General features: G+C 36.2%; 1 protein-coding gene across 1 annotated transcript in view; it reads left to right on the top strand.

Moving 5' to 3' along the window:
- The first annotated feature begins 1,193 nt into the window (after positions 1–1,193).
- The window catches only part of LOC145669112 (uncharacterized), a 166,687-nt gene continuing 156,237 nt past the window's right edge, over positions 1,194–11,643 (top strand). Inside the window, exon 1 of the mRNA XM_081737453.1 lies at positions 1,194–1,357. The gene's annotated coding sequence lies outside the window, so the exon portion shown is untranslated. The remainder of the gene's footprint in view (positions 1,358–11,643) is intronic.

The raw sequence follows: 11,643 nt of genomic DNA, 5'->3' as shown, positions 1-11,643 counted from the left end.
GCGAACAGTGGCCACATATGAGAAACTGGGACTACAGTGTGAGTGGAGAAACCATTCGTCAGCTTCCATCAACTTGGGAAGCAATAAAAGTTGAGTCGATGGTTCCCACATGATTTGAATCCGGTCCCACATGATTTCGGTGACATATCGATGTTCGAAGGTGATAGGTGAAAAAGTGATAAAACTTTCTTGGTTACCTTTATAAATATGGTGAAATAAATGAATATTGTTGTTGTTAAGTTACAAAATTCAAAATGAGAAATAATTTTTATTTTTCTCCACTACATTTCTTTTTTCCGGCTTGCTTGTAGTATTATATTTTTCCGCATAGAAGTGTAAAAAGTTGTATTCCTGTAGTTGCGGGAAACGTCTTTCGTAAAAACTGAGAGATACCTTTCGCCATGTAGCGACTGCGATGCGTATCTCTCGGCGTGTCTCCTCTTGTAGAGTAATTTGGGTCAAATCTGGGAACCCCAAACAGCGCTACTTACGGACCTGTATGTTTTAAGATTACGGGGCATAATCGTTAGAGAAACGGGGAGATGTATGTGCCAGGCATTCGGTAGAAATGTGGTATATGAGAAAACAGTATTCGACTGGTTTAACAAATTTGTGAATGGCGAGGAGTTCCTCCAGGACTCACCACAAACTACTTACGGGACATAAATTATACAAGTCATAGACAACGAGAGATTCAAGTCACCTACTTTCTCTCCCTCTCCCCCCTCTCTCTCTCACACACACCCACACAGCGGGATGAAAATGTTCTTATACCAAATATAAATGTACTAGAAAATAAATTCTCTCTAGTTTGAAATTGAATCTACTAGAATATAATAATAGGACGTTGCACGGCAGTGTAACATGAATGTTTATAACTCGTTAGAATCTGTTGTTCAAAATATTTCTACAGTGCAAGAACACTTACTCGTGAATTTGAGTTTTTCAGTCTCAACTACACACGAGAATAAGTAATTACATTTATGTTAAATGCATTTCCCTTTTCATTTATATGCGTCCGATAAAATTTTCCGAATAAATCTGAAAACAAAACGGGATTATCCCGAAGACAACTGTACAGGTACAACTGTATCGGTACATATTGTTACTCGTCGAGTATTTTTTTCCTTTATCTTATCTATTATCAGATATTGTTTTCAGATGATATCCACTCTTAGTATCACATGAATACTTACCGCGTGAAGAAAGCGTTGTACTGTCTGTCAAACTATTCCTAGATAAACAATTGATATGTATTCTGGCCAATAATTGAATATTCAGATTGGAAGCTGCTGGTATACTTTGTTTCTGCGGATTGAATAAGTGTACTGCACACTTGGAGTCGAAAACTCATTAAGTAAGTACATCATTATTCGTTAAAAGTTTAATGGTTTTGCTCTGAAATTTCTTATGTGCTTTTAAGATATCTTAACATGCGAATAAAAATGCAAATAAAGGAAATTGAACTACAATATTCAAATTAATCTTCACGGAAGAATGTAGAGAACACACCCCTCTATAGAGTCGAAAATAAGGGCCTACATTTAATCAACCTTAGAAGGCCGCGGTCGCTGAGTGGTAGATCGTTCACCTCTGGTGTTTGGGGCCCCTGATTCGATCTCAGCTCGCGCCAAGTGAACCGTGTGGTGGGCAAACACCGTGTGCGTGGGCTTCCTTGCTGTTCTCCCGTTTCCTTCCACTTTCTTCATCTCACCATTCCATTGATTTCTTATCCTCAGTCTCCTTTAGCCTAGCTGGCATAACCGTGGGACTTAAAATTCGAAGATTTCATTTCATTTAATCAACTTTGATTTTCTGTTACATACAAAGCATTTCTAAACACTGTGAACGTTTGGGAGATGTTTTCTAACTTCGACATAAAACAAAATTATAGACATAGTAGGTGTAGAATTGCTTGCTTTGTCTTTCGACGCTATGACTAGCCGAAAATTTTTCAATAAATAAATATATAAAATAAAATAAAAAGCAGTCATAACTCACATCAGTCTATTAAAAGGGAATTTTCATTATTTATAGTCGTAGTCCATTAATGCACAATTGGATGTGGTGTAGGAGCTACGCAACGATGACCCTTAAAGAAAATGGAGTATTTTATGAGTATTTTTTATCAAAAGTTGAACGAAGAAAATAAATTATAACCAAGTGCATATTTTAATGAGTAAAAATGATAGTACATTAAATTAGAACACTCTTTTAGAATTCGAAGGGAAGAGAGATACACATGTTGGATTAATGTGCAGAATAAACTGTCGGGGAAAGAGCTCAAATTAAACGGTCTTAAGCTTCTCACTATTACATCTTCTAGGCTAATAGAGACGGATGATTAATGAAAGATTATTATGGAAGAATTCGTAGAATGGGAGATGGTGGAAAACGAGAAAGCCTCGATAAAAACTGACGAACATTGTTATCCACTAGAATTGTCATAATCTGGGCTCGAATCGGAGCTTTCGGACCAGAAGTGAGCGCTCTATCACTGAGTCAACATGACTCCCACTTTGAAGGAGGGGAAACGGTGGCTCAGTGGTAGAGCTCTTACCTCTGGTGCGTGTGTCCTTGGTTCGATCCCCGGCCAAGTAAGTTTGTGGTGGTGACCGTGTCCATGAGTTTTCTCGGGGTACTCCCATTTCCTCCCACTTTCTAATTCCACCAATTTTTCCATCATTCACTTGCCTTAATCGTCGTCTCCGTTAGCCTAAAAGAACAAATCGTGGGACAAACTGAAATATTTCGTTTCCACTTTGAAGGAAGAACTGTGATTCTCATAAACCAAGGTACACGAAGTATTGACGCTTAAAAAAAATAATAATAATAATAATAATCGTAGTTTCGTCGTCCGGGGGCAGTAAGAACGTTCTTCTAGATAAGCTATTCTCAACTGGTGGGTTGCGACCACTAAGGGGATCGGCGTCAAGATCTTTAATATGTTTTTATTTGCAATGACCAAGAGGGGTCATAAAAAGGCAACAAAAGATGGGTCACAGTGTTCAAAAGACTGAGAACTGTTGTTCTAGGTTCATTGTAAGAAAATGCAAATCGCATGAATAGTGTAGACACGTGTATCTTCGATTTATGAGTCCTGAGCATTGTTAGTCGTTTCACGGATGACAAAAGTGATTTAGACAGTTCTTGCACAAGTACCGGTACTGCTTGAATTTTTTATGGAATGTAAAAAGGGGAAAAAGCATTACATCTTTCAGTTGAATTTCTTGGTTTCAGTAAAAATGCCGCTAGAGTGAATGTGTTCCCAGTAGTTTATGCAATGTGTGTGAGTCGATCTGCTCCTGTAGCATATAGCTACAGTATTTCATTTTCTGAATCGGTTGTTCGCATTTTCTGTAGTTATTACACGTTTTCAAGCCACACAGGTATCATTCTAACCAAAGATTGTTGCACATTAAGAAGTGTATCATTGGTGCTGGATTATGATGCATTCCTGCGTTTCTAAACGATGAGAATTACTTATCGGGAAATACTGTAGCAATTCCCGACACTATCAGACACTATTCTACAGGTGTATGTTATCTGGAGTAAACTTAATCATTTGACCTTCGAGGTGGTAAAGTTTGTCGACTCGTCCTAGGATAATCCCGCCTTCGGTCTCGGGTTCGATTCCCGATAGGGCACTCTGTCTAAAAAGTGTAAAAAACTTTTTCAGGCCAGCCATCCTGATTTAGGTTTTCCTGGGTTTTCCTCATTCACACCAGGCAAATGCTGGGGTGGTACCTAACTTAACAGGGATTTGTTTTTCACCCTTCAGATGCTTTGCCTCATGCAATCTGCAGACGAAACGCCACAAACATGCAGTAAGAAGAAATTTGCAAAATAACCGCAAGAGGCGAGCGCAAAAAGTTCATTTCACGCGTGCTTCGAAAATTTCTTTAAACATGGTTTGATTATAATCAATACTTTAATTTTTTCTCTTTTTGGCCAATATTGCTAACATACCACCATCATAGCTTTTCTGCCATTATGGGCAGGTCACTTCGACAAGTCACTTGGTAGACGTGTCGGTGTGCGGTGGTCCTCAGCTAATTTATTCGTCTTGACGTAGCAATTTTTGGTTTAATTCCTTCCTTCAACCAGAGTCTCCATCGCTTCTCCCTCCCTTTCCTTCCACCATACTATCTAGCACGTCACTCATAATACAGTTCCTCTTCATCCAATGTCCCAACCAGTTTCTCTTCTTTCCTTAACTATATCTAACATTCTTTTCTCCGCAACTGCTACTATTTCTAACACTTTCTCACTCGTTTTGCGTTCCACCAGCTAATTCTCGCCTTTTTCCTTCATGCCCACATCTCCATTTTTTCATCGCTTTTGCGTAATGTCCATGTTTCTGCCCTATAAAGTACATTTGGAACCAGTAAAACAAAATCTGAATATTTAATTGGAAGTTGGTATTTGAATAATCTAGGCCGTCTTGATTATCTTTCATGCGTCTCAGGGGCATATGATATTTCAATCACGCTCGACTCGAGCCATATGAGCTAAATACACGGTTCTGATTGATTGAAGTTATTCGTTTCTCGCCATGTAGCATAACATTTTTATCATTAAAATAACATAAAAATAATATTCATTTGTATTTCTAGTAATATATAATGCATAAAAGTGATTTATTTACATTACGAAACATAGCTGAGCGAGCGTCAGCGACCGAATGGGGTTAGAAGGCATGCAGGGCTCGTTTTGTTCCACCTTGACCCCTATGATAATACCACTTGACATCACTTCACATCGTGTTGTGCAAATCTAACGTCACCCGCTTCCTTGTGACCAACTTAAAACAGTTGCCTAGGGTAGTAGGTGAAAGAAATATGCATCTCAGGGGTAGCCTCTCCAGTTTGGGAACCAGTGGAGTATTGGATCTGTTAAAAAAAAAAAAAAAAAAAGATTACGAAACGTTGTGATTTACCTTATAAGTAGTAAAGCGTGGGCACCTATTAAAAAAAAAAAAATAAAGTTCATCGCCTATGTTGTACGATATCATACTTACACGAAGGTAAACTATATTACATTTAGAAACATACATTGTATTTCCGTTACTGTTGACACATTGTAGAATTTATTATCCCTTATATCCAGGTTACAATTTACTTAAGAAAAGCATAAGATTATTTTAAAGTAAGACTCTTGTAAGCAAGACCAAGACCAAGACTGGGTGTGCAAGACCAAGACCAAGGGTTCCGGTGCAATACCAAGACCAAGACCATCGCGGTCTTGGTCTTGCATTTGCTCATCACTAGTTTTAATAATGCTACTTTGAGTTACTTTTAAGAGCTCCAAACTCTGGGATGGGTTTTATTTATGTATATAAAATAAGAAAGTTTCTTCTTCCGGGCGCGGGCGATCTCCCTTTCTAGATCCGCCACTGACTCGCGGTGACGTTTTGACCAATTAGGACAGACTTCCGATAATCAACGGCACAAGAATTCATTACTTCTTTGGGATAGCGTAGTGGACAAACAAATACAATTATTAAGAGTATTAGGCTCTCTTTAGGCCAATCCCACAAACTAGTACTACCCACAAAGGCTGAAATTCTGGCCCTTTTTAGGCCCATCTAACAATTGAAGTGTTGCTCAAACCAAACCATGCCGAGACCGCGGGAGATGACTTATACAACGAGGAAACAAAGAGAAGAAACCATATGAAGAAACTGCCGTGCTGAAGAAGCGAGCCCGGCAAGTATCATACCTCATGGGCTTAAGGTCGTACCGGTAGTTGCCGGTAATATCCATACTTCAGTATAAATAAATCAAAAAGATAATAAATGTACAATCACGGAAATTTCTGGAGGATGCGGAAGTCATGATAATGAGAAACTTAAAACTTTAATTAAAATGCTACTGTTTGAAACTTAAAAGGCGAGAATCACGAAGTAGTACACTTAATATAGAAGTTTATTTTAAAAGAGAAAAACATATTCTGTACTTAACAGCATCTAAGTGGAGTGGAACGCTTGACGACGGTACGCATGGATTTTCATGAAAATTGGCAACATTGTACAAATTAACCATAAGAAAATGAAGACTTAAATAGGAAAATTCCCTTCTAACTAGTTCACAGAATTCCTGTTTCGCCGAACATGAACGACTGGTCACATGTGCGTTAATTTCATATTTTAAGGCATTCGGCGAAACGCAGGAGCCCGTAAATATAATATGTAAATAATCATTTAGTTATCTTGGAATGCTCGAGAGATTTTAAGCTGAGATAAACAGTACTTCATTTTTGATACAATCATCATAGTTTTGCAACATTTCCAGATTAACAGAATCGACAACTCACAAGTAAACCTTACGTTTGGGTGAATCGAGTTGCTGACTGAGACACATATGAGAAAGTAGTACTAAATGTGGTCAGTATTTCAGTGAAGTTATAGGTGCGAAGCTCCAGGGGTTTAGGAGATACAGCTACCAGAACATCACATGGAAGTACAAAATAGTCTTCATACAGTTGGAAGTAAAAGCTCTGTAAGACCTCTTGTAACGACAATAGGTAAATAACAAATATATGGGTACATATTAGGACTAGGGGGAAGTCATATAGTAAGGGTAGACCTGGCGGCGGCCATCTTGAAATCCGCCATTTTGAATTAAGATTAAGTTTCTAAAATAGGAATAGGGTCATGTGATACATGATTTATGGCGCAAATTTAATCAGAAGAACAATGGTGACGGTTATTTTGATTTACGCGCAATTGGTAAAAAGTTACAGGGAAATTAAATATTGTTGCAGCATATGTATTAGTCCTTTACCCCACCTTGTAAATTTTGTGTTAATGATAATAATTAAATAAAAAGCAGGTGGATAAATACTAGGTCTATGGTAAGAGTTGCTTTGATGGCGGTCATGTTCAACTCCGCCGTTTTGAATCAGACAAAAGTTTTAAACAAAACGCATAACATTGACACCTTATTAATAGCAAATTTTACCATAACTCCAACAATATAACCATTTTTGCTTTATCATTAACCAGCACAAAATTAAATGGATCGCTCCTTACGACTACTGCTTTAACGGAATTGCTAACGACAAATGTGTCAAGTGTAACTCGTTTGCCTTTGTCAGGTGTGTTCACTGTGAGCAGAGCATTTGTGCAAGTTATGCACTCTTTTCTGAACTACATATTGATTGTACTAATTGAGGACTTTTCTGGAAGAAAGACCCAAGTTCAATTATGACTCAATTCCACTTTGGTAATTTTTCCTTAAATTAGCAACTTGTTTATGCGATAACAAATGCTGGTTAATGATAAAGCAAAAAAGATTATAGCGTTGGATTTACGGTAAAATTTGCTATTAATAAGGTGTCAATGTTATGAGTTTTGTTTAAAACTTTTGTCTGATTCAAAATGGCGGATTTGAACATGGCCGACATCAAGGAAACTGTTACCATAGACCTAGTATTTATCCACCTGCTTTTTATTTAATTATTATCATTAACACAAAATTTACAAGGTAAGGTAAAGGACTAATACATATGCTGCAACAATATTTAATTTCCCTGTAACTTTTTAGCAATTGCGCGTAAATCAAAATTAACGTCATCATTGTTCTTCTGATTAAATTTGCGCCTGAAATCATGTATCACATGACCCTATTCCTATTTTAAAAACTTGACCTTAATTCAAAATGGCGGATTTCAAGATGGCCGCCGTCAGGTCTACCCTTACTATATGACTTCCACCTAGTCCTAATATGTACCCATATATTTGTTATTCACCTATTGTCGTTACAAGAGGTCTTACAGAGCTTTTACTTTCAACTGTATGAAGACTATTTTGTACTTCCATGTGATGTTCTGGTAGCTGTATCTCCTAAACCCCTGGAGCTTCGCACCTATAACTTCACTGAAATACTGACCACATTTAGTACTACTTTCTCATATGTGTCTCAGTCAGCCACTCGATTCACCCAAACGTAAGGTTTACTTGTCAGTTTAAAGTCGTTTTTTTCTTTTTTTTCAAATAGCATCACGTCAGATTATTACATATTTCAAATATATGTATATAGCCTATACATCTATTACTCGATGTCATAAGCTAAAGACAGTACAATATCACAGATATCAAAATTAGTGTTGTAAATAGAAAAAAAAAACATTCGTATTTTTTCAGAAATGTTTTTTTTTTTTTAAAAAAAATTGCCTCTCGTTTTTGTCTAAATTTCGTTTTCTTTTTCAAATAGTCATTTGTAATGCATCTTACGTCTATTTAAGTATGAAATATATTTATGCACGTGTAATCACCGTAAAATGCAACACAAATTAAACGCTAGATACTGATACGCTACAAATATTTTACAATTTATATGAAGAGCATACCTACTAACAATTCGGGTCTCAGCAGTTTTCATCAATATCAACTAAGAAATAAAAGTAGAAATGAAGTTTTGTTTTTTCGTGAAACCAGGCCTTTAATAAGTACGGAAATGTCACGAACAATATAAAATTCAAATAACTTGTCTAAAGGTAAAAACTAATACTAATTTGCCTACTAGTATTTTTCTAAATATAATATATAAATAATTTGTCGACTAGATATATATATGCAGAGACGATTCTACCATATATGCAACACGTGCATTTGCATGGGGCGGCAAGTTTGTAGGGTCCGGCAATTTCTGTCATAAGTATATTATTTAAATTAAATATTTCTTGTTGGAAACAACTTCATGATTATGGTAGTTACATTTACTAAGCTGACCTTCTATGTGAATACTACATTCATAAATTATGTTCAGGTAGCATTAGTTTAAGGTCACATGGACAATGCTAAAGCAAATGGTCAAATAAATCCGAGCACAAATTGTTTGATTGTTGTCAGATGCAAGAATTCAATTCTTCAATAGTAGCGAATATCTATTTCCGTTTAGTTAGTTATCACAGTTTTGATATAACAACTACTCTTGTTTTTGTCACAAACAACTTTCTTATCATTGACGATAGAAAAAAGTTATTTTTAAAAAATGTTAACAGAAATAGAAGAAAAATAAAGAAATAAAGATAAAAGAGCTAGTTGCACTGGAATTGCAAACTGATACATTGAGATTAGAGCTTGATGTTGAATTCTAGAAAAATGATTACCATCTTTCCTCTGCATTTGTGTTTTCTTTATCTTTCGCTAGCATCATAGATTAATATTTAAAGAAAAAACAGATACAACGGGATTGTATTTTTAGTAAGTATTTTAGCCTTTCTAAGTACAACTGCACTTACCCTCCCCTTCGTTGTTCATGCTGGAGTAGCATACTTAAAATCATTACTTTTAAGATTTGTTCATGCTGGAGAAAGGGACAGGCGGCAAATTATGCTATTGCATGGAGCGACAAATTGCCTAGGGCCGGCCCTGATGATATGTATGTGCAAGACATGAATATAGGGTCACACAATTTGAAGTAATGCAGGGTGTTTCAAAATTAATATTAGAGTTTTGAAACTTTGTAGTATCTATTACAATTAACTTACAATTATAAACATTATATCAAGTGAAAGAGCAACTCAAACAATTTTGTACGCACGCATATCGACTAAATGTTTGTCGTGTGACGAATGAATCTCACATCGAACACTTGTAGCAAAGACTTTTTGAGGTGCTCTTTTACTTGATGCGTGGTTTATAATTAATTGTACGTAAAATGTAATAAGTACTACGAAGAATTAAAACCACGATATTCATTTTGAAACACCCTGCATTTCTCACCAACAGTGTTGGAACTAAGATGTAAAAAGGAGAGAAAATTTTCCTTATAAAGTTATGGTTCACAACAACGATATTATTATTAGTCGAGACTATAACTACTACAACAACAAGGGTTAATAGTCAATAAATGTAATCAAATGTACACTCATAACCCTTTCGGACCCAGGTGGCCAAAGTGGCGCACACGGATGTGTCACTTTTTTAATCCGCTCCTGTGTGGACACTAATTAAGATATCGGGTTATTATCTTTGCCAAATATGGTTGAACCATAGTTTATCATATTAATTTCTTTTTCTTCTGGGTGTCGAATTTCCTTCTCAAATTTCCCCCGTCAAAAATTCGAGAAATTTCGAATTTTCTTTACTTCTTTTTTCCTTGTAGCTTCCTTCGTTGTAGAGAAACCTCCTTCAGACTTGCCAGGTAGATACCTCGGATGGATACCTAATTGTTGACATCAATTGAACGGGCCTGCGCGCAGTGTTGCCAATTAGGAAAATTAAAATTTCCCTACATTTGGGCGAAAAATTGTAAATTTTTGTTTAAATCCGTACCTATACGTCCGAGTGCAAGTCAACTTACGCCAGTGAAATTTGCCCTTTCCGAACAAACGTGGGTACAGATCGTTACAATGGAGATAATTAGGAGGCGCACTAAAAATTCGTATTTAGGATCTAACCCTTGAATTTTCTAGTTTTTCCCTACTTTTCTGTTTACCGTAATATATTTTTGGTAATTAGAAGCTTTCTTCCTTAAATATCGCCATGATACTTGTAGGTTATGTTAATGGTGTACCAATGTTTAATTTAAGATAGTTTGCGCCTGTCTGGTAGCAGTGTTGCCAGCTACAGAGAATTTTAATTTCAGATTTTAAGGGGAAATTTTGGGAAAATTATGTTTTGTCTCTATTATTTCCCTCTTATTGGCTACATCGGAACAAACGTACCAGTATCTAAAAGTCTTGTTTTTGCCCTACACAACGCATTATAGAAAGTTGCAGTAGGATAATTAGGGGAAGTAAAATTCAGGTTTACAGTAGACTTTGTTCTGTAATTGGAAAGATAACTGATTTTTTTTTTAGGTAGAATGAGATTTTTTTATTGACGTGTTTACTTAATTAGATATCGTCACAATACTTATAGGATATATTAGAGGGATACCAAAGCTTATTATAAGATAGCTTGTGTGTGTGTCTGATAGTAGTGTTGCCAGCTACAGAAAATTTTAATTCCAAATATTAGGGGAAATTTTGGAAAAATTTCCTTTTTATTTCTATTATTTCCCTCTCATTGGCTACATTCGAACAAAGATACCAGTGTCTAAAAGCCTCGTCCTTAGCCTACACAGTGCACCATAAAAAGTTTCACTAGAATAATTAGGGAAAGTACAGTTGAGGTTTATAATAAACCATGTTCTGTAAATGGTAAGAAAATAGTGAATTTCTGAGGTAGAATGAGATTTTTATATATAATTTCTTGCTTGCTTTGTTAGATATCGTCATAATACTTCTAGGATATATTCTTGGGGTAGCAAGGTTTATTTTAAGATAGCTTGCGTCTGTCTGATGGCAGTGTTTCCAGCCAAAACGATTAATTCACGATTTTAGTTGAAAAATTCGGAAATTTCCCTTTTCCCCTCTATTATTTCCCTCTTGCTGGCTACATTGAAACAAACGTACCACTACCTGAAAGTTTCCTCTTTGCCCTACAGAACACACCATAAAAAGTTTCAATAGGATAATTGGAGAAGCTGTAGTCCCGGCATATCTGTTGATTTTTGCTTCTGAGGCGTAAAAAGTGTCAAAATTCCATGTATATGATGACAGAGAATTTTTTCTTTCCCTGTTTGAATGGAAGCCAGCGACTTCAGGATTTCACTGTACCTTGTCAACACATCAAAGAATTTTTAGGTGACT

The sequence above is a fragment of the Thermobia domestica genome, chromosome 13, assembly GCF_964235325.1.
Source record: "Thermobia domestica chromosome 13, izTheDome1.hap1.1, whole genome shotgun sequence".
NCBI classification, from domain to species: domain Eukaryota; kingdom Metazoa; phylum Arthropoda; class Insecta; order Zygentoma; family Lepismatidae; genus Thermobia; species Thermobia domestica.
This window is presented reverse-complemented; position numbering and strand designations above follow the sequence as displayed.